At 36.2% G+C, this 24,357-nt stretch overlaps 2 pseudogenes; one reads left to right on the forward strand and one right to left on the reverse strand.

The window, feature by feature from the left end:
- The window catches only part of LOC100935420, a 68,111-nt pseudogene extending 67,411 nt beyond the window's left edge, over positions 1–700 (reverse strand).
- Positions 701–1,701: 1,001 nt separating this feature from the next.
- LOC105750862 lies at positions 1,702–2,693 on the forward strand (annotated as a pseudogene).
- The last annotated feature ends 21,664 nt before the right edge of the window (positions 2,694–24,357 follow it).

Here is a 24,357-nt window from a genome sequence, read left to right on the forward strand (position 1 = left end):
TCATCTTAAATAACAAAATTCCCTGACCTGAGTATATTTTCTTTCTCTCCCTCTCACCCCTTCATCCATGTATCCCTGCTGTAATCAGGGAAGGAGGAAAGGGGGAAGAAAAAGAAAGACTGTTTCCTTTATGAACTATCCTCCTAATCCTGGGGGGTCTTAAATTAATTGAACTTGTTTAATTTACACACACACACACACACACACACACACACACACACACAATTCATTTATGTCAACATTGGCATTATATGTTGATCACATCTAAAAATCTATATAAAGTTATGAAATATGAAGCAGTTATTTCCAATAATGCAGTTAACCTTCATATAGCATTTGTTTTATGCTAAGCACCTTGGTAATCATGTGATTTTCACAACAATCACCATCATTATTAATTCTCTTTACAAATCAAAAAACTAGATGGAGATAAAATAATTTGCCGTAAATTACACAGCTAATACATATCCACAACTGAAACAGAGAATGGTGGTCTTGCCAAATGCAGAGGTTGACTGGCTTTCTCACCTCACACTTCTATGCTGGGTACTGCCAGGAGCACCCGGATTTTTCCCAGGCAATTTCTGGACAGAACCTGCTGAAGACTAGGGTGACTGGTGCCATGATCTCCCTTTGATGGGAGTTCCCAGGTGCCAGGACTCAGGGCATGCTGACCATGGGCCTGACCCCCACCTTTCATCTCCACTTCCCCAAGCTGGGTTGGGGAGGTGGTCAGGCAAGGTTGTGTGGGGTCCCTACAGTTCTTTCTTCTTCCCCCATTTCTACAGGTGAAGCAGAATTTGAATTTCCCTAAAGTTCTTCAGGATTCTCTTTTCTTAATCTGATCTGATATGAGAGGGTTTAACAGACAGAGAGACTTGAGCTGGATTGATCTTGTTAGCAATCCCCACAACTGAGATGCACTCAGAACTCAGGGAATGGAGCATGCTGAGTGATCAGGATTGTGGAGAGGGTCCTTTAATAACTTATGAAGTGCTTTCCCCATGGAGCAGAAGGGATTTGAAGATGAGGCAAGGAAGGATTAGCAATTTAACTAATTTTTATTTTTATTTTTCACTCCCTTCTTTCAGAATGGGCTAAATTCCTCTTTCCCCAATGTCTTAACAATCTTAAAATGACTAATTGCCAAATTCCTTAATTGTTTCTCTCAAAACTTTAAGAACCTGCTAAGATGTTATTTTAGCAGTTGTATAATTTTAATTAGCTAACTTTATTTCTGTAGCTTCCAGATTGGCCAGAGTTGGAGTCCATAGGAAAATCAGGTTGTTTCTGCTTTTAAAATGGGAGTCAAAGATGTAAAAAAAAAAATCTTTCCCAGTGCTCTAACGATAGCATAGAAGTTTTTTGTTTTGGTTTGGTTTAGTTTTTTTGTTTGTTTGTTTGTTTTTCTGGCTGCATTTTAAATCTTTTCAGGTAACAAAATCTAGCTCACAGAACAGACATGACACAGATATTCTACATAAAGACACAGATATTCTACATAAAGACACAGACACAGACAAAAATAACATGGAACAGGACTGTCCCATCCCTACACAAAACAGCAATATCTTAGCATTCCAATCTTGATTAGCTTGATCTAGGTCCCAGAAGCAAGTCAATATATCTGTAATTTAACCAAAACTAGAAACATTAGTGGGGGAGGAGGCTCATAGTTCTGAAAATCTAGTCCCATTGGGAATGGGTTAGAAGCAACACTATATATATCATGAAGGGTATAGCACCCTTCAAAATCTATAACGAAATAAGTTAGAATAGTGGGAGATGGGCCCCAGGGAGTCTTAATGCCCTGCTGCTCTGTGGGCTGGCTCTGGTCCAAGGTGTGGGCCACCTAGAATGCCAACCAGCTTCCTCTCCCAGCCCTCGAGATACCTCTTGGCATCTTCACTTGGTCCCAATGTTTCTCCCTCTCCTGGCATCTCCCAACCAGGCCCCTTGGTGCCCATCTACTTTGAGGAACACCCAATACCTTCTTTAGGGTGATAACCAGCTTACTTGCCATCTCAGCAGCAGCCTTCCAGGGACTGCTGCTCCTGCTTCCACCAGTATCCAACACGTTACCCCTAGGAGTGAAGGGCAGGGGCCAGGAGTCACCCCAGAAGAGATGTCACCACTTCAGGAGCCAGGAAAAGAGATTGGTATGCCTGAGCCAGAGTCAGAGGAAATATCCCAGAATTCTCTGAATCTGTGTTTAGTCAAAGGAGTCTGTCTGCTGGCACTACTAGTGCCACAAATGCCCTAAAAATTGGGATATAGCCATCTGTTTGCCATATGGGTGCCATGCCTACCAGCTGGCTCTGGTGTTGGGAAGGGCCTCTAGTCCCCTTGTTTGCTTTCTAGCCATGGATTTCTACATGTCACTAACTGGTTTGGGGGCCCTTTCACTTCTTGGTATCTTTTTGGGGACCTATGTGATGGTGTTGACAGCTCTGAGCTTTTATCCCAGCCTTAAGCCCCTCTCCAAGTATAGTCCTTGTGATGTTGTCATGGATTCTGTGCTTGGGCACCTTTTCCTATGTGAAGGTGGCAGCTCACTCCTTCATGGCCAAAGTGCAGCAGGCATTGCAATCCAGATAGGTTCTCTGATTTGGGTTCTTACCATGTTCCCTACAACGAGCATCTTCCAGGTCTTCCACCACAGCCAGGACTCTGGGGATGTGTGTAGCACCTGATGATTCCTTGGGGGTTTGTTTGGTTTTTGTTGGGAGAGCCCTTCCTTCTCTACCCTCCACATTCCCAGGAATAAAGTTACTAGAGCAACATGTGCCTTTTTCCCTTCAATGGGTGAGGTGTCATCCCTCACACAATTCCCATCCCTTAGGACACAGTGTCTCTACCTACTTGGAATCCTTCTCCCCTGACGAATAAAACCCAACTCACCTAAACCCTAGGAATAGAAACTAGGAACAAAAAATAGGGATTCTGTCTTCTTCTAGGAAGCTTCCCTATTGGCTCCCTTGAGTCACTTTCCTCTGGGTCCCAGAACTGAACTAAGTCCAGCAAATATTTCCAGAAACCAGCTGTGTATAAGGCTTTGAGCTGGAGAAGATGACAATTAACAATTGCTGTGCTGGGCATATGGAAGTAGATGGCATTCTACAGAATGTTCCTCAGATTCAGACTCCAAGTCTAGTTATATCTGTAGTTGTAGAATAAAAATTCTATTTTCTGTCAGAGTTGGAAAAAAAAGAAAGAAGGGGGGAGGGATGGGCAGACAGGGAAGCAAAAGGTGAGGGAAGAAGACAAGGGAGGTTAAGTAATAGCAAGGCAAGTTAAAGAGCAGAATTAAGATAGAGTCAGCAGGCATAGAAAATCAGTAAAAATTTATTTTATGCCACTGGGGCCTGGTGGGTAAAGTACAAGGTCTAGAGTCAGGAAGACCATCTTTTTTCCCCTTTTCCCAAAGTCAGTATTGGTTCAGTGGGCGAGTAATAGTGGCATTAACAGCAAAAGGTAAGTTGGGGGAACAAGAAAAAGTTTTGCAGGAAAGAATGTGAGGTTATACCCATTTTACAAAAGAGAAACTGAAATTCAGAAGTTCAGTAACTTATCTGAGGTAACATAAATAATAAGAATTAGAAGTCAGATTTTCCTAATTCCAATTCTAGCATTCTTCTCCCCCAAATCTACCAGTCCTCTAATACCACTGATATTCATCCCTTTCTCTTACTCCCTTCACCTAATCACCCATCAGGTTTGAGATCTCATTAATCTCATTAATTTTTTTCCTCAGTACAGAGGATTCTCAGATAGGGAAATTCCCTCTATCAATGAGAGTTAGTAACTCGAGTTTCACATAGTGGCTTACAGCCCTGAGAGGTTAAGAAACTTTTTCAAGGCTGCACAACCAGAATGTGTCAAAAGCAAGATTTGAAACCAGGCCTTCCTTGCTTCAAAAATAATATTCTGTTCACTATATCACAGGACCTCTAATTACCCATCAAATCCTATCAATTATACTACATAATATTTCTTATACCTGTCTAGTGCTTAGCACAGTATCCACCATTTAGCATAATGCCTGGCACATAATTAGTACTTAATAAATATCCTTAATAAATTTAATGAATAAAAAATTCATAAATAAAATAAGTAAGACAGTTCTTACTTTATATAAGTGGACCATTCCATAGACATCTAAGTAAAGAAAATATGCATAATGCAAATTTGCTCCTACCCATGCTATATAAAAAGGCATACATAAATTAATTTTATAAGTCATAAAATTCATAAAAATGCAGACATACTAAATATCGTATCATGATAATAAAAAAAATTTGAAAAGTAAAGTTAATGATAAGGTATGTACTGTTCTATACAGTAAAGTTAACAGAAGTGTGAAATATGTTGCCTCTTCTCCACCTGCTGCACCTAGTTTTTTTTCACTGGTGATTGTGTAAACTATTTTTATGAAGCTATCAAGAGATGTTTGGACAGTGACTCTCTTTTTTTTCCTCACATACCTGACAATAGCAAGCAATGTTATCCTTAACTAATCTTTGAACTTTTAAAAATCTTGAAGTATTTGGATCCATCAATCCAATACAGGAATAAAAAAAAAAATTTCACTCAAATGATGAAATGCTTCTGCCAAATATTTCTTTGTAAACCTTTTTGGTTTGACCTTGAATTCCAAAGCTTCCTTTTCTTCTGCAGTCTTTGCAGCTAACAGCTCAATAAGATCCTCATTTGACATTTTCTCTCCATAAGATTCAATCAATTCCTTTAAGTCATTCTCATCCATTTTTAGCTCCAATGCTTGTACTAATTTTATAATCTTATTACTCACTTGCTTCAACATTTCATCTTTGTCAAATCCATGAAAACAGGAACAAACTGTAGGTACACTTTTCCCCAAACTTTTTTCACACATTTTTTTTTTACTTCTTCCCAAGCCTATTAGAATTCTTTATGTAAAGTCAAATTTTCATAATGCAAATTTACATAAAGCAATAATGTTAGGTACAAAGGTCTAATCACATCACTTTCTTACTCTCAAATACTTTCTGTGGGGGTTCCCCTTTGCTTACCAAACTCCTTAACCTAACAGTTAAGGGCCTCCATATCTGGTTTCAACTTGCTTTCCCCCCCGCCTTGTTTTATTTCACAATTATCCTCCTCATACTATTTTGGTCCCCATGTATGTCTTGCACACTCTTAACTTACACATTTCCTAGGCCTGGAATGCCTTTTCCATATCTATCTATTGAATTCCAGCTCATTCTATCTAGGGTCTAACACAGAGTAGAAATTTAATAAACACTTGTAGATGAATGGATGGGAAAGACAGCCACTTTGGAAAATGACACCTATGGTGATATCAAAAAAAAAAAAAATGTTTTAGTCTTGATGGTGAGATTGGAGTATTTCTAGAAACCATATGGACAGGCCAAATCATTTCATCACGTCTTTGTTTGGAGAAAAGATGAAGACAAAAGGATGTTCAAATCTGGATGTTTCACTTACTTCCAGTGCTTTGGGATGGTTCTGAGATGCAGATATCACTCACCAGGGACATAGCAACACAGGCCCAGGAGTCAAAACAACTGGTGTTGCCTTTACCCTTAACAAAGCCTCTGTGACCCTGTTTCTTTGAAGGGAAGGAGACAAATGCTTTCCTTTTGAGGTTCAACTTCTCAAGAGTCCTGTGGTTTGGGAAGAAGGTTTGGACCCTCTCAGAAAATTTCCCAGGCCTGCCCAAAGCTGCTTCCTAGAGTACCTCTCTGCAAACTGGGTTTTATTATAGAGTGGGAACCAGCAGCACACAGGACCAGCAGCCAAGAGTCAACCTTGATAAATATGATTTTAATAAGGGCTAGAAAATCATGAAATTGCAGACTTTTGGCCATTTCTACCCTAGGCAAACTTTCACTGCAGGGCCAAGGAGAGGCCAGTAATGTGTCATCCTTTCCATAACAGAAAACATTGAAGAAAGTTGGTTTTGATGAGACTTTTTCCCATCAAGTACTACTGTATATTGAATATATCTACTACTTGGAGGACAACCCCAAAACGAATCTGAAAACAAAGAAAGGGGACTGCAATAACCCTGGCAGAGGACAGAGCTCATGAGCCAGCCCAGGGGGCCTCCAAATCTACCATAAGGGAAACAGCTGACAGAGAAAAATGTGTGCTGGCAACCTAGTTTGATTCCAATTGTGATGAAAAATTGAAACCATATTTCCATGGGATCAAGCTTCCCTGAGTCACCAGGAGGAGGGTCTTGTTAACAAATAAGGTCCATGTTCACTTACCCCACACCTCTACTACCAGACTACTTGCCTGCAAGAATATAGTTCTCAAGTCTAAGAATGTTTCGACAGTAGTTATTGAAGTCATGAGATCATTGATTTAGAACTAAAAGGGACCTTTTAAGCATCTAATACAAAGTCTTATTTTTTTCATTTTATAGATAAAGAAACAAGGCCCACAAAAAAATAACAACATCATGCAGAATGTTTATGTAACACTTTAAGCTTTGGAAAGTATGTTCCAAATTTTATCTCTCTTTATCTTCATAATAACCCTGAGAAATGGTACAATTATTTTATCCATTGTACAGATGAAAAAACTGATGCTAAGAGGTTAAGTCACTTTCCTTGGCTAAAACCCTACAGGAAGTAAACACTGGCAATGAGGGATTTCAAGTCTGTTTGTCGTAGATAGAATTTGTTCTATATAATCGTTCCTCACAGTGAACTTCAGACTTGGTACTCCTAGAACGTCTCTTAATCAAAAAGTCAAAATAAAACAGCAATGGCACCAGCATATGGGTGTATGAAGTCTCGAATCACTTGTATGTTTTCTTGTTCAGTTATGTCTGACCTTATCTGGTATTTTCTTGACAGAGATACTGGGGTGATTTGCCATTTCCTTCTCTAGTTCATTTTATAGATGAGGAAAGTAAAGCAGACACTTGGCCAGGATCACACAGCTAGTAAGTGGTTGAGGCTGGATTTGAATACACAAAACTGAGCCTTCCTGACTCCAGGTCCAGGTTCTATTCACTAGGTCACTTAGCTGTCCCTCCCTGCCTATTCATATGTATTGGGATATACCTTGGTGTTCCCCTTCCTTGATAAAAGCCAAGAGATTCATCATTCAGTTGTTACAGTTCAAACAACCTTTGAATTGAAGGATGACGCCTTGAAATATTTCCCTCATGAGGTATGTGTCTTTATTTTGTGAGCTTCATTGGAGAATACTGGAAGGAGAAAGCTCAAGTTTCCTGGTTTGCAAAAGGACAAATGTTAAGGAAGGAAAAGCGATGCACCAAACTCCATAGGAGACACTCCCTGTATGTGTTTGCACAGAATATCATACCTGTTTAAAGCATGTAAAAGCTGAAGGAGTCAAAGAAAGCCCAGTGATAATGAATGTGCTCCAAGATTAATGACCTCCAGACCAATAGTCAGGGACTGGGGCTGTTGCCTTAACAGATACACAGGCTGGAAAGAGGAAGCTAGGTTTTGAAATATTTGCTCACCAGAATTACTGTTGGCTTGATCCTGTAGTACTTCCTTGCTGAACTGGCCACAAAGAGAAAAAAAAAAAAAAAAAAAAACCTTACATAATGGCCTCATATGACTCTGTGCATCATAGAAAATGAAGTCTGTGGAACAGTAGAAGGATTCTCCCCTGCAGGTAAATTGAGTTCAGCATACAAAGATATGAATCTTTGGGGAATGTTTGTAAGGGAAACACACATCTGAAAGAAAAATGTTTTTGGAAGGTTAATCTACTTACAATCCCTTATGAAAGAAAGGGCCCAGCCCAAAGACAGAATTTGTGATGAAATACTTTCCCCAAGCTAGTCCCAATTATGCATAAAAGTGCTTGGTATGTGTCTGCTTTGTTTAATTTAAACACAAGCTCCCAGAGGGCAGGGGCTACACATTTTGAACATTCTCTCTAAAGTGAGTACATTTCTGGTGCATGACAAGAATTCAGTCAGATCAGTGTAATATCCTTTGAACAAGGGAACATTTAGCAGATGTAGAGATTTTTCTTAACAAAGAAAATGAGTGAAAGATCTGACACATGCACAAAAAAATCACCAACTATTAATCTGGAATCTGAGCAAGGGTTCTTATTTATGTCATTATCAGAATTATCTGAGAATCTGGAACCTCCTTTTCAGGGATTCAGTTTGCACCCTAGTGATTTGAAATTCATAATGAATTTCTGAATTCTTGTCAGATATTGAGCTAAGGAAGCCATTGTCAGTGATTCTAATGTTCCCTCCTAGTTTCAGAATCAGTTACCTAGGGAAGTAGAGCCAAGATGACTGATAAAAGGCAGCAATTCCATTGAGCTCTCCCCAAACCCTTCTGAACACCTTTAAATAATGCTATAAAACAGTTCCTGAAGTAGCAGAATTTATAGAAGGATGGAGTAAAATAATTTTCCAGCCAAAGAGTCCCTGGGTGAAAGTGGAGCGCAGTCTAGCCCAGTCCCTGCCAACACAGTCCCTGATCCAGCAGACCTTGGGATCTTCAATGGCAATGCTTCCAGACGTCTCAATTCATAGATCATAAGGGGATTGAACAACTGATCAGAAGGAAATTCCATGGATCTCTTTGTTGTCACTAGAGGCAAGATTCTGTTGCTATGCCTATACTCAAATCTGCATCTCAATCCTGACTGGAAGTCTCAGGGTGAGGAGAACCATCACTGTATCAGAAATTGAGACCTCAAGGAGCAAGGACCCTCATAACAGTTCCAGGCCAGGAAAGAGTGTTTGTGCTCATCCTCAGACCAGAGGATGTAGTAAACATCCCAGAGAGTAGTAAACATACCTCTCCTTAGATCATGTTGAAGTGTAAGAATTGATGATTGAGAGATCCCCTGACAGCAATGGGATCCCCCTTGGCCGGTTGCAGATTTTGCAAAAGAATTCGCAAACCCCAATGAATACAAGCTTTAGGTTTGTGGCAAAAATGGGTTTGCTATGCTAGGAAGACAGCTTTCTTAGTGGGCAAAATCCTGTTAAGATATTTTTGCAAAGATGGGTTTACACTGAAAAGAAAATATCTTCATCAGTGGGCAAAATCCTGTTAGGACTTCTGCAAAAGGTTTACTGAGAAAGACCCAGTGGGCTAAGTTCAGATTCAGAAGGGCATTAGCAAAGATTCAGGTTTCAGAGTCATCTTTTATTAGCCTTCTGAGATTTGAGGCTGAAGAGATTAAGGGCTAATTTTTTGATTCAATAGAGAGCGGTGATTATGCCTCACGCCAAGATCTCCAATTAAATGAGATTATTTATCAGAGAGTTTCCCTTATGGATGGGTGGACCCCCTCCCAGAAGCCTGGAGGGTTAGAGAGTCAGGAGTACCCTTCCCCCAAAGGTTCCTTTCTGACCATTCTCCCAAAGATTAAAGGGGGCATAGTTTACATCAGGGACCCCCAAATATCAAAGGGAACACAGTTTACATCAATCATATCATCTTGGAAAAATTAAAAACTTACAGGTCCCTAAAAAAACTGAAAATTATAGATCCCTAAAAGTATCTCTGCAAATAGCTGTACAGAACCCCTGAAACTTCCAACTGTGTGTCCTCCACCCAGGAAACAGAGCTCTACTTTAACAAAGAGATAAAAGTCAAGAAACAGACTTGAAGAATAGACAAGAAAATAAACAAACCATGGGGAAAAAAATTCTGATATAGAAAGTTACTATGGTGACAAGGAAAATCAAAACACACACTCAGAAGAAAATAACAAAGTCAAAGCTCCTACATTCAAATTCTCCAATGGAGGAGCTCAAAAAGGATTTTGAAATCCAAGTAAAAGAAGTAGAAGAAAAATTGGAAAGAGAATGAAAGTGATACAAGAAAATCATGAAAAATGAGTCAATAGTTTGATAGAAATAATACTGAAGAAAATAACATCTTAAAAAACAGACCAGGTCAAATAGTAAAAGAGATACAAAAACCCAATGAGGAGAAGAATACCTTGAAAAGCAGAATTGGCCAAATGGGGGGAGGGGAAGAAGGGAAGATGAGACACGAAAGTTCACTGAAGAAAAAAACTCCTTAAAAATTAGAATTGGTCAAATGAAAAAAGAAGGTACAAAAATTCACTGAAGAAAATAATTCCTAAAAAATTAGATTTTAGCAAATGGAAGTTAATGATGTTATGAGAAATCAAGAAACAAGAAAACAAAATCAAAATTATGAAAAAATAGAAGACAATATGAAATATCGCATTGGAAAAACAACTGATCTGGGAAATAGATCCAGGAAAGATCATTTTTTAAATGATTCAACTATCTGAAAACCATAATCAAAAAAAAAAAAAAGAATCATCTTTCAAGAAATTATAAAGGAAAATTGCCCTGACTGATTACCTTCTAAAGAAGAGCCCAAAATGAAAACTTCTAGGAATACTATGGCCAAATTCTATACCTTCTACATTAAAGGATATAAAGGCTTGGAATATGATATTCTAGAAGGCAAAGGAATTAGGATCATAACCACAACTCATTTATCCAGCAAAACTGAGTATAATCCTTCATGGGAAGAAATGAACATTCAATGAAATAAGGGACTTTCAAGCATTGTTATAAAAAGGCCAGAGCTAAATAGAAAATGTGACTTTCAACTAAAAGACTCAAGAAAAGCATAAAAAGATAAAAAAGGAAAGGGAAATCATAAAAGGATTTAATATGGTTAAACTATATACATTCTGACATGAGAAAATGATACTTGTAACTCATAAGAACTTTCTCATTATTAGGACAATTTGAAGTGTGTGTGTGTGTGTGTGTGTGTGTGTGTATACACAAGTGGGATTGAATTATGAAGGGACAATATCTAAAAAACTTTATGTGATAAGCAAAAGGAATGTAATTGGAGAAAGTAAAAAGGAAAAGGGGAATAAGGTAAATTATCTCACATAAAACAAGCAAGAAAAAGGGGAAGATGGGGGGAATTATAGGGAATGAATTGGTACAAAGAGGGAATAATGTAAACATTCAATTGAGTACAAAAATCTGTCTCACAGGAGAAGGGAATGGGGGGGAGGTGATAAAAGACAGGGCAGATTGGGGGAGGCAGTAGTCAGAAGCAAAGCACTTTTGAAGAGACAGGTTGAAAGGAGAGAACAGAATAAACAGAGTAAGGAAAATAGGGTGGAGGGAAATACATATAATTATTAAAAAACCATTTAGAAGCAAATTTCTCTAATAAAGACCTCATTTCCCAAATATAGAGAACTGAGTCTAATGTATAAAAACAGGAGCCATTCTCCAATTGATAAAAGATTAAGAAAAAAGGAACAATTTTCAGATGAAGTAATCAAAGCTATCTATAACCATATGAGAAGATATTCTAAATTGCTACTGATTGGAGGAATGCAAATTGAAACAATTTTGAAGTTCTATTTCCTACCTTTTAGATTGGCTAATGGGTCAGAAAAAGAAAATAAATATTGGAGGAAATGTGAGAAAAATGAGACATTAATGCAATGTTTGTGAAGTCTGTATAACCGTGCATACTATTTGACCTACTTGTGCTATTGCTAGATCTGTGTCCAAAAAGAGATAAAAAACAAAACAGGAAGGACCTATATGTACAGAAATATTTTTAGCAGCTTTTCTCTGTTGGCAGGAGTTGGAAATTGGATGCATGCCCATTGATTAGGAAATGGCTAAACACGTTGTGCTATGTGATTATGATGGAATACTCTTGTGTCGTAAGAAATGATGAGTAGGATGTTCCCAGAAAAACCTAGAATGACTTACATGAGTTGATTCAAAGTGAAAGGTACTATGTACAAAGTAACAGCAATATTGTAAGATAATCTGTGAATGACTTAACTATTCTCAGTAATGCCATGATCCAAGATAACTCTGAAGGACACATGATGAAAAATGTTATTTATTCATACAAAGATAAAGAACTTATGGTGTCTGAATATAACTTGAAACATACTTTTTGTTGTTTTCTTTATTTTTCTTGAAGGTTTTTTTGTCTGTTTTCTTATACAATATGACTAATATGAAAATGTTTTGCATGACTGTATGTATAACCTATATCAAATTGCTTGCCTTCCCAATGAGGGAGGTGAGGAAGAAGGAAAGAGTTTACATGTTTTTACATGTAATTGAAGGAAGATAAAATACTAAATAAATTTGATTTAAAAAAAAAAAAAAAAAGAATCCCCAGCCCAGATAAGGAATGAAAGAATAAGCCCTTCTACCAATCCACAGGTAAAGTTGAAGAAATGATTCATTTCACTATAAGTAAGCTCTTTATGAGGACAGAAACCATTTTATTTCTGTTCCTATATCCCCAAGGCATAGCACAGTGCCTGGCACTTTTTAGTCTCTTATAAATATTACTTAGTCAATGGCTGGGCTAGATCTATGATTTCATAGAAAGAACCTCCAGCTGAGGAAACTCCCTCCATTCATGCAAGCTGGCATCTTCTCTAATATCAGAACAATGACAAACTCCATGACTTTAACCAAAGTTCAAAAGCCAATTTGTGTAAGTCAGAATTTGAACCCTGGTCTTACAGTTCACTATCCATTATGCTAAACTATTTCTCTTGTTAATTAATAAATAGGACCAAAGCAAGCGAAATTTTCTTTTGCTATACATAGAGAAGTTATTGATATAGGCAGTAATTTTGTAGTCTGTTTTCTGAAAAAAAGGGAGTATGTTTGACAGTTTCTGTCTCTATCTGTCTCTCTCTCTTTCACAAGCACTCTCACTCTTTCACTATGTATGTATATGTGTGTGTGTATGTGTGTGTGTGTGTGTCTGTGTGTGTGTGAGACATAAATAGTAATTCATTTTCCACTCACCAAACACTAATTAGGCATATAACCAGTGAAAATAACTTGTAGACACTGGGTGAGATAGAAAGTTTAGAAAAAAAAATTTTTTTTAATTTTACTTTATTTTTAATTTATGAAATAAAACAAGCATTTCCATAATATAATCCAATAAAAAGATGATTCCATATGAAACTGAAAATTTACTATATATAACTTCTTATTCCTTTCAAATATAACACAAAATTATCATGTAAATTTATTTTTTCCTTTTTTTTATTATCCCTACCTACCCTCTACCCTATAGGTAACTACCATTAGACTCAAATGGGCATATAGATATAGGTATATACATGCAATTGATTGAAGATAAAATATAAAATATATATGCAAAATTATTCTATCTATACTCATTTCTATTTATCAGTTCTGTCTCTGGAGGCAGATATTTTCTTCATGTGTCTTTTATAATTAATTTAGGTAAAACAATACTGTTCATAGTGTTCTCTTCATTATGCTCATTTCACTCTTCATCATTTCATGAAAGACTTTTCTACTTTTTTCTAAAAACTAATAGTGCTACTGAGTGAAACAGGCAAAACCAGGAAAACATTGCACATAACAACAACAAGATTATGTGATGATCAACTGTGATAGACTCGGTTCTTCTCAGCTATTTAATGATCCAAGGAATAAAGTATGGGTGGAAAACATCCACATCCAGAGAGAGAACTATGGAGACTAACTTACAAATCAATACATGTTATATTCAATTTTTTTTCTTTCTTCTGTTTTTTATTTTCATGGCTTTCCCCTTTTATTCTCATTTTTCTCTCTCAACATGTTTCATAAGGAAATATGTAAAAAATGAATGAACATATATAATCAAAAAATTGTTTTACATATAACTAAGGAAAATAAAAATAAAAAATGAAAATAAAATAAAATTTTACCAAAAAAAATTAATAGTGTCTACAGTCTATAAATAGTAGTGATGATAATTTCAAATATATCATATTTTAAAATTTATAGTTTGATGAAAATTTATGACACCTACACAAATAATTACAAGATATATCACTTAATCTTTCTGAGATTCCATTTCTTTAAGTTTAAAGGTGTTGGTGCCTTTTAACACTAAAAGCCAAAAGGCCTCTAATATTCAATGACCTACAAAAGTAAGAATCACATACCATGTCACTCACACTTGAACCATGCAGAAATAAAATGCATGTATGGATTTTTATAAAATTTAAACTATAAACTCATTATATTATCACATATCACTAAGCTATCTTAGGGGTCATATTCATACATCAGTTATCAATTTCATTAATATCAACATAGGGGCATAGCCGCAAGGTGTTCTACAGAAAAAATGGGTTAATCATTATACAAGTGATGGGGATGGTAAAATGAAAAATATAATCACTATTTCCAGATGAAACCAAACTTATAAGAATAGGAAAAGAGCATACCTAGAAAACGAAATCAGCATTCAGTAATTTTGGCAAATTGGAAGAAAGCAAATCATAGATTCGTAGAATCTAAGAGCTAGAAGGAATTTCAGAGATTAGTAAATGCAATCTCATTATTTGAAAGATAAGGAAATAAAAGGCCCAGTTCTCACAGATCTTCCCTAGCAAAACCTAAAAATCATACCAGAATGAATAATAATCAAGAAATCTAATGACCAACTACAGTTAATGACTTCTTTCACTCCAGAAATGTAAGAAGTGTCCACCAGAAATTAGCAACAGAAAAATCCAACACTGTACATCAAAGATCCAGGAGGGCCTAATCCCCAGAAGTAGAGATCAGTACAGGAACCCAGGTAGAAAACAGAGTTTACTGCTCTACTCTACAACTGAGGTGGAAATGGGGACTAACAATGGCATAATACTCCAGGTTAGTAGACTAGAAAGATGAGCTAGCAGCAAAACAAAAACAAAGTACTGAATATTATTAAAAATTATAATAGATCCCAAGATAACAGAAATCCAGCTCAGAAAGCAGTTTTAACTCCTTAATATCTTCAATTGGGGGGATGGAGGGAAACGAAAACACTTTCAATCAGGGAAAAAAAAATGGATTTTCCACAAGGACTACATAAATATGTGGGCTCTTAGGTAATGCAGTAGATTGAATACTCAACCTGGTGTCAGGAAGATCTAAGTTCAAATCCAGACTCAGACACCTATCAGTGACCTTGGGCAAGTAATTAATCTTTGCCTCAGTTTCCTTATAATAGCACCTACTGTGCTATAATTGTGCTGTAACAATACAATACCATTGTATTGTTGTGAAAACAAAAATGAGATGATAAGAGGTAGGAAGGAAGGGAGAAAGGGAGAAAAAGAAAGAGATGTCTATGAGATGAGTCAGTGAAAAACAATTTTGTTGATATGGCCCCAGGGCCCCAAGATGCATGTATGCCAAAGCTAATAGAATTCATATGGCTCTAGCCCACCAGGATGCATGTATGTCTGATGTTGGAATGAGTCATTAGAGTTAAGTTCCCTGTGTTTCTGTCCCTCATTTCTCAAACCTTATTAGGCAATTTAGAAAATACTTTCATTTTGCTGAAAATACTTTTCATTTAGATAACAGGGCAATCTCCTATTGATGTAATGCTGGCTCTGATTATATTTCTATATACATTTGATTCAGGAGAATCTAAACCTTCAAAGATGCATGAATACCTTCTCCTTCTCTGCTGCCCATGGAGTAGTAATACAAATACTATCCCCAACAGCGACTGTTCTCTTCCTCTCCTTGTGAATAGCATTAAAGTTTTGTTCAAAAGTTTTCTTTATGTGATGCTGGGGCTCCTCATCTTAACTCTCTGTACTACATTCCAAGGTCATACAATGAGCAGACAGGGCAAGAACTAAAAATTGAGTTTTTCTCATTCCTAGGTCAGTGGTCTTTTCACTGTCCTATACAGAAATTCAGTAAGGACAAATGGACAGTATAAGTGGGGAGAACAAAAGACTGAGAAAGCCTTCATAGGAGGAAAAGCAGACAATGAATCAATTCTTGAGTGTTAGAATTTAACAATCTGTATGCAGGGAGATCCCAGTAGAATTTTAGTAATAATAATAGTAATAAAATAGCTAGAGCTATTTTTAGCTATCATCATCATTATTAATAGCTACAGCTAGAGTTTACAAAACCCTTTACATGTTATTTCATTTTATGAAGGTAAGATATTATCCCCAATAGAAAAATTAGCAAACTAATCAAGTAATCCTATGGCACTGTGCCACCTAGCCTCCTTTTACAGATCTTTACTAGAACATCATATGAACTATTTGACTTCAAAGCTAAAGAAAGATTGACAACTTGGAGTTGGTTGAGAATAGTTATATAGATGAATTAAAGAACACTTATGAATCAAGACTTTAAATCAAGGTTAAATAGCCTAAAAATGCATGGGGAATTGTTTAAAAGGGATCCATATGAAGGACTTAATATCAAGTAATCCTATGAAATGAGGATTTGTAAGTGACATTTCTATTGTGCCTTAAATCTATAGGATTATCAGAATTAAATTCCAAAACCCCCAGGTGGAGGAGAGAATATTTCATACAACAGTTCAAATAAGGCAGCTCTACAGTTAAAATCACACAAAACCTAGAAACAATTATATTAAAAGACTGCAGGTCTTTGAATACCATATATGAAAGAGCAAAAGAACTGGGGTTGCAGTTGAAAATATCATACCCAGTGAAGCATGATCCTGAACAAAAAGAAATGGATATGCAACAAATTGCCCTTTCAGGATTTTGTGACAAAAAGACATGAACTTAATAGAACACTTAACAAAGAAGATTCAAGAGAAATGTAAGATAAATATCAAAAATCAATTACAAAAGGCTCAATGAGGACAAATTGTTTATGTTTTATATTTGGAAATGTAAACTGTATATCTAAGACTGTCATTAGTAATTGGGTAGTTTGAAAGAAAGACTGAGTTAGAGCTGGATATGATGTGATTCTAAAAACCTTGTAGAAAAGGGTTTTATACAAATGAGATGTGAGAGGAAGAACTGAAACAGAGGAATTGGTTTGAAGAAAAGGGATGGTAACTCTATAACCCTACTCTTATTAGAAATGGGTTAAAGAGGGAATAGATTTGTTTGTGGGAGGGGTATACACATATATATATTTATAACATATATACATATATTCTAAATTCAGAAAGAAATAGAAGGGTAAGGAAATGATAGGGAAAGGGGAGAGAATAAAGGAAGGATTTTTAGAAGGAACTCTACTCACGTCAGATCTGGGTTAAAGAGTGAACAGCATATACATTTAGAAGAAAATTTAAAATTATTAAAAAATTAAAGGCTAAGGGAATAGGATGGGAATACAGAAAGATATGTAGATTAATGGGGATATGATCGAGAGGGAACAACATATATTTTTGGAAAGGTATAAAAGTCTTTTAAATTCAGATAGAAACAAGAAAACAAGAGGAAAGGTGATATAGAGGATAATAGGGATTCTTTGGAAGTAGATTAGGTAATAGGAGGACAAGGTAGTCAGGAGGTGTAGGAAATAAGAGAATACACATAAACATAAAATAAAGATCAGGAGTATAATTTATCATGTAAAAAAGCAGGGGGTAGTAATCATGAAAACAGATTTAATCAAAAGAGAAAATAGAAAAATACACTTTATGTCAGCTATACTAATCAATATTGTTTTAGACTATTTAAAATAAGTAGATAATATATGGTTGGAATATCGCTGTGGTGTAAGAAATGATGAGTTGAATGAGTGAGAAAAATATAAAAAAATTTAGGCTTAGGAAGAAAAATGTTAACCACCTTCAAAGAAATAGGACAAATAAGTATACTGTAGTCTAGTCTAGTCTAGTCTAGTCTTTATATATACATATAAATATATAGGTATATCTGTGTATGATTATATATTTATCTTTGTATATGCATATATATATGTTTATAAACACACACATTCACATTTAATTGTAGTCTTCTTGGAGGAGGGAGAGAGGAAGGAGAAGAAAAGAACAAAATAAAAAGTATACCACAGAGGAAAAAATATATTAAAAAGCAGCAATAATTCTGAACACAACTTATAGTATTTATTATATTATGTAGCATTTATTATATAGGTTTTCTTGAAATGTCAATTTATTGCTTATATTTTCAATCCTCTCATATGCTGCTGTGCACATGGCAATTTTTTTTGTAATGAAGTTTAAAATAAAATAAAAGATTGAAAAGCACTTGACATAAAGTATCTCATTGGAACCCCATTACAACTATGTGAGGTAAATACAACAGACAAAAACATCCCTATTTTATTACTACTACTACTATCACTACTAATAATAATAATTATAACTGCAAACATTTATAGAATGCTTCCCATATGCCAGATACTGTGCTAAATACTCCACAATTATTATCTCTTTTGATCCTCAAAACTACTCTAGGGATGGGTGCTATTATGGACCCAATTATTGATGAAGAAATTGAGATAAACAGAGGTTAACTAATTTGACCAGAGTCGCACAGCTAGTGTCTGAGTCCAGATTTGAATGCAGGTCTTCCTGACTCCAGACCTTTCCATCCATTTGATTTTCATTTGATTTCAAAATATTCCTGGCACTAGTCAGCAGATAATAGTCTATGATTTCATCTCTTCAGGGAATCCACAGTATGGAAACCTCCTCCATTGATGCAGATTAGCTATCTATCTGGTAACAAATAGTCTTAGAAAATTGCCTATCCAATTCCAATAGACTTGTGATGGAGAGAGTGATCTGCAATGAGAGAAAGGATTGTAGGGACTGAATGTGGATCACAACATAGTATTTTGTTGTTGTTTGCTTGCATTTTGTTTTCTTCCTCATTTTTTCCCTTTTTGATCTGATATTTCTTATGCAGTCCAATAATTGTAGAAATATGTGTAGAAGAATTGCACATGTTTAACTTATATTTGATTACTTGCTGTCTGGGGGAGGAGGGAAAGGAGGAAAAAAATTTAGAACACAAGATTTTGCAAGGGTGAATGTTGAAAAGTATCTTTACATATATTTTGAAAATAAAAAACTATGAGAGAGAGAGAGAGAGAGAGAGAGAGAGAGAGAGAGAGAGTTGCCTAGGAAACTGAAAAGTTAAGTGACTTATCTGTGGTCACACAGCTGGTATGTGTTACCATGTAGGACTTTCTGATTCTAAGACCTTTCCTATTTTCATGGTTGTTCAGTCGTTTTTCATTTGTGTCTAACTTTTCATGATTCCATTTGGAGTTTTCTTAGCAAAGACACTGGAGTGATTTGCCATTTCATTCTCCAGCTTATTTTGCAGATGAAGAAACTGAGGCAAATAGGTTTAAATGACTTGTCTAGGATCACACAACCAATAAGTGTCTGAGACAGATTTGAACTCATAAAAGTCAGTTTTCCTGACTCCAGACCCAGCACTCTATCCACTGTGCTACTTACTTGCTCCACTCTTCCATTTATTTCTATTTTAAAGACAAGAAAACTGAGGTTCAGAAAAGTTGTAATTATGTCATTATCATCACACTATTAATGACAGAGGCCATATTCAAACCTAGTTTCTTAAGCTTAAGGTTTAGAACAATTTCCACTTTCTATGCTGTATCTCAAGGGAGAACTCAGAAATATCACCGTCTGTAACAGAGATACAATATTCTGAGAATTACTCTACAATATCTCTGTCCTGCCTGACATGCCAAAAGTTGAGGATGTCTCCTCTGGGAAAAAGAGGAATATTGGGAATTGTAAACAGTATAGCAGCATCAATACTCAAGCGACCTGAAACCACAGACAGATCATCACATAAAACATTTGCCAAATAGCCCAGGCCTTAAAGTGTACATACAGCTGAGAAATGAGTTGATCTGATAAACTTGTGCATGATTGGTGGTCAGAATGTAATTTTCTGCAAGGAGGACTGGGAGATTCATTGTCATGATGCTTACATTGATTCTTCTTTCCCTAGAGAGCCTATGTCTCTCAAACACTTAACATAGTTTCATAGAGTTAAAGCAAGAAGGACTTTAGAGATAATTGAGTCCAACCCCCTGGTTACAAATGAGGCAACTGAGGCACAGAGAGGCTAAATAAATAGGGGAGGTCACACAGCTACTAAGTACCTGGGCTAAGGATGGGGGTGGGAGTGGGATTTGAACTCTGATTTGTGCTTTTTCTTTGAGCTTTAGAAACCTATGAAAAATAGGTCACTAGGGGTATATACTTTTACCCTCAGAATGTCTTTCATCCTACATTATGACAATTGCTTCCTCTGTGTATAATGTCAAGTCAATTATTCATCTGTGGGTCAACTACTCTGTAGTCCAATTCCCAGATATAAGCATTCTGGTCAATGTCCCAGCTTCCTGGCCTTGCACTGGTGTATACTGAGAGCCCCATCTGAGCATTTTCAGTCCTAGAACTGAAGGTACAATGTAAAAATCCATGCTCTCAGATCCAGAGGGACACACTGAATATTCTGTGGGTCAAGCACTAGAGACCCCTGAGATAGGAGAATGAATAATGGCGCTTCCCTGGAAGAATGTGATATTAGCTGAATGACCTCAGCTTTAATACCATGTTTCTCAAATTGGAGTGTCATGAGAACTCAGGGGACCAGACCTGAATTGTGGACAGGTGTTTTAGAGTTTCTTAACCCATATCTTGACCCTTTCCTTTCAAAGAAGAGCATAGCTGCTTACATTCTGCTTGACTTGAATTGATTCTTTCCCTCGCAAAGCAACCTTAGTCTTTCTCTTGAAGTAGTTGGGGGAGAAAGGGTGGAGCTAGGAAGGAGAGAATGATGAGAAGAAGGAAGATGGGCAGCAAAACATAACACATGGTTTTTCAGTCGAACCTTTGAGGTTGTTTGTTATCCCCTGAGCAGGTTTTTGTATAGGTTACAGCAACTTCCATGATCACGGTCTCTTAAAGGACAATGGATTCTTCAAGCTTATATCTGCAAGCTTGAACCCTTCCCTACCCAATGCCATCCTCAAATGCCATCCAAAAAAAATCACAAATAATGATTAGTGAGTTTTTCCTAAGAAAATGGCAAACAGAAATGAGGAAAGCTAGATTAGAATATTGCAAAAAATACACAACATAAATAAGTTGGCAATAATAAACTGCCTGACATATACATTAATGTTCTGACAGTAATAAACCATTATTTGTGTGGCTGGGTTAATTGAACATCAGTTGTTTCTTGGTCTTGCTTTTCTATTCTCTTCCATTGAATCAACATTTTTTTAAAAGTAATTCAGATTTCAAGTATGTCTTTGATTTGAATTAATTGATCTTACAATGCAGTTAATTTCTTTAGAATTACAGAAATTTAATGCTTATTCAAAATATTGTTAAATGGGAAAGGGAAATACAATAACTGAATTTCTCAAAGATAATGAATCTAGAGTAAAACTATGAGAACAAGAGAGACAGACAGAGACAGAGAAAGAAATAGAGAGATCTTATAAAGATATCAACTATTATTAGAAAATAAATTTTTATTACAAAGGAAAGTAAACACAGTCATTACACATTTGAAACTTTGAGGGAAAATAAAGTTTTGGACACATTTATGTAGCACTGCTGCATGACCTGTTGTTTTCTGTTTGCCTCAGTTTTCTCATTTGTAAAATGATACCATTAATCTCTCTGTTACTCTGGTTTGACACTATAACCATATTGAAGCTGAGGGAAGGGAAGCCTCATTGCTTACACTTGGACTATTGAAATAGTTTTGTGGTTGGTCTCCCTGATTCAAATTTCTCCCCACTCCAGTCCACTCAGCTGCCAAACTGACCTTCCTAAAACACAGATTTAACATGATACTCCACTATTTAATCAGTTCCAGTGGCTTTCTATTACCTCCAGGATTAAATGTAAATGCTCAGTTTAATATTCAAAACACTTCCTATCTCCCCAACCCCACTACCTTGAAATATGGCTTCTGATATGACTGTTCTACTAAAAATGTCATGAAGCTGGTACCTTCTAGCATTGCAAATCTATGACTAAGTGAGAAAAAAATAGATAGATAAATTTGGCTTAAAATATCCTGAGAAGAAAAAGTAAAATACAAATTTTAAATTGCCAAATGGAAAGAAGAGGCGAATCATCTCCAACTCACTAAATTTAGGGAAAAGAGGCTACAAATTTAACTGTATGTTTCTGTTAGCTATGGTTTTCTTGAGATGTTTTAGAAGATCTGACTTTTATAAAGTTCATAAGTTTGCAGATTGAGTCAAAACAGCAATAGGAGTTGAGAATGTAGAATAAGACAGAAAGAGATGAAGCTAGGATACAAGAAATACAAGTCAATCTGATCAATAAGCCCACTGTAGCAGAAGCAAGCCCAGACCATAAAAATAACATGGCACCAAAAATGTTCTTTATGATAAAGTTTGGCAAACTCCATTCAAGTTTTAAAATGTGTTTTGAATCCTATTTGACAAAGAGTGTACAAAATTGTTCTCTTTTTCCTAAAGTACCTGAACGAACATCATGCTAAATGGAGAGGGTCACAGAGAGTGGGGGAACTCTGGGTGAGGTATAAGACCCTCCAGCCCAGCAAGAGAATCTACAAATATTTCTGGTTTGGCTCCCCATCCCCAATATGGGAGTCTCCACCTTCCTGAGGTGGTGTGACGATCTATGTTGTAAGTAGAGTTATACTAAAGTGGCAAGGAGATATCTGCTCACAATAGCAAATGGTTTATGTAGTCCCGCATGCCCAGTATAGAGTTAGTGCATGCACAATGTGCTATAGTTATGTAAGAGTATTAGGTTATAGAAGGCCAAGAGAATTTTGAATAAACGAACTCCTGTTTTGACCATCTCAAGGACAGAACTCCTTTTACTCCTCACCCATGATCAGGATTCAAGCTGATATCAAAGTCCTTCAGTGAGCAGGTCCAGACAACTAAAGAACATTACCTCTGAGAAAAAGAATGGAAAGGAATGGAAAATATTTCATAGTTATTATCATTCAATGCTACATCTCCTTCCCAGAAGAACTGCAAAGGCAGGATATGTATTACAATAACATGGGACAAAGCTAGGAGAAGGGATGACTGGGTTCATCTTCAAGATAAGGCATAGGTTGTGAGGCAAAGATGATGCTCCCCAGCAGAAATTATACTAGAAATACTGAGATCTTTTCACATGAAGAATTTAGCTTGTTTGTTGATTAATTGGGGAACATGTTTAATGTTTTAGTATTAAGACATAATATTTCTGTATCAATCATAGCCTCATAGATAGAAAATCTAGAATTGGCCTTTTTGCTAAGGAATGATAGGTTAACTAGAGAAATATCAAAATATTAAAATCTTGCTAATTTAAGATCATAATTGAAAATATTATTAATAAATCCTATGAGTAAAAGGAATGAGGACAGTACATTCTTAAGTATAATATCCCCTCTGAGTACCCAAACTTGTACTCACACAGGCAGCTTGGGTCCCATGGAATGATAAGTAGTACCTTAAGTTCTAGGAGTAACCCTGCCAATAACTACTAACATTGTAGCTCATAAGCCCCTTAGTGTACTTTCTGTTAGTAATCATTTAGCTCTCCAAAAAGACATTTATTCAAATGGCAGGCTGATACTGATTGGGATTATTTAACTCTTTGATTGGCATTTATCACCACCTTTAACCTTAGGCATGGCTGCAATTACTATGCTTTTCCAGCAGATGTACTATAATGTTCTTTTCATCTGTAATGGGATGGAGGAAGAGGTAATTAAGCACTTATATTAAATGCTTTACAAAAACTATCTCATTCGATCCTTGCAACATTATATTATTCCCATTTTACAGGTGAGGAAACAGGCCAGAAAAAAAAGTTTACATGACTTGCTCAGAATTACTCTGAAGCCCAAATGTGAACTCCGATCTTCATAACTATGAACCTAGACTTAAGTTCAATTAACACTTCTAACATCTATGAACAAGTGGCAAATCACTTAATTTCTCTTTGTCTTAGTTTTTTTTTTTTCATCTGTAAAAATGGCCATAGTAATTCTTATTCAATCTTCTTTTTAGGACTTATTATAAGGAAACTACTTGCAAACCATAAAGTACCTTAGAAATAAAAAGTACTATGACAATTCCTAAAAAATTGTTTCTGAAAAATATTTATAATACTCAAGAATTTGGCCTGCACATCCATACAAGGACAAAGTGAATGAAGAATAGCCAAGATTACAAGCTACATTTAGATAGAAAAGCTACAGAGTTTGTCTTTCAGTAGGTATTTCTAGAAAGGATAGTATAGTCCGGGGGTCCTCAAACTTTTTAAATTGGGGGTCAGTTCACTTCCCCTCAGGCGGTTGGAGGGCCAGACTACAGTAAAAACAAAAACTTTGTTTTGTGGGCCTTTAAATAAAGAAACTTCATAGCCCTGGGTGAGGGGGACAAACATCCTCAGCTGCTGCATCTGGCCCACAGGCCGTAGTTTGAGGACCCCTGGATAGACAATCAATGAGTTCATTCTAGAGCTGAACAAAAGAAAG

The sequence above is a fragment of the Sarcophilus harrisii genome, chromosome 6 (assembly GCF_902635505.1).
Source record: "Sarcophilus harrisii chromosome 6, mSarHar1.11, whole genome shotgun sequence".
NCBI lineage: Eukaryota > Metazoa > Chordata > Mammalia > Dasyuromorphia > Dasyuridae > Sarcophilus > Sarcophilus harrisii.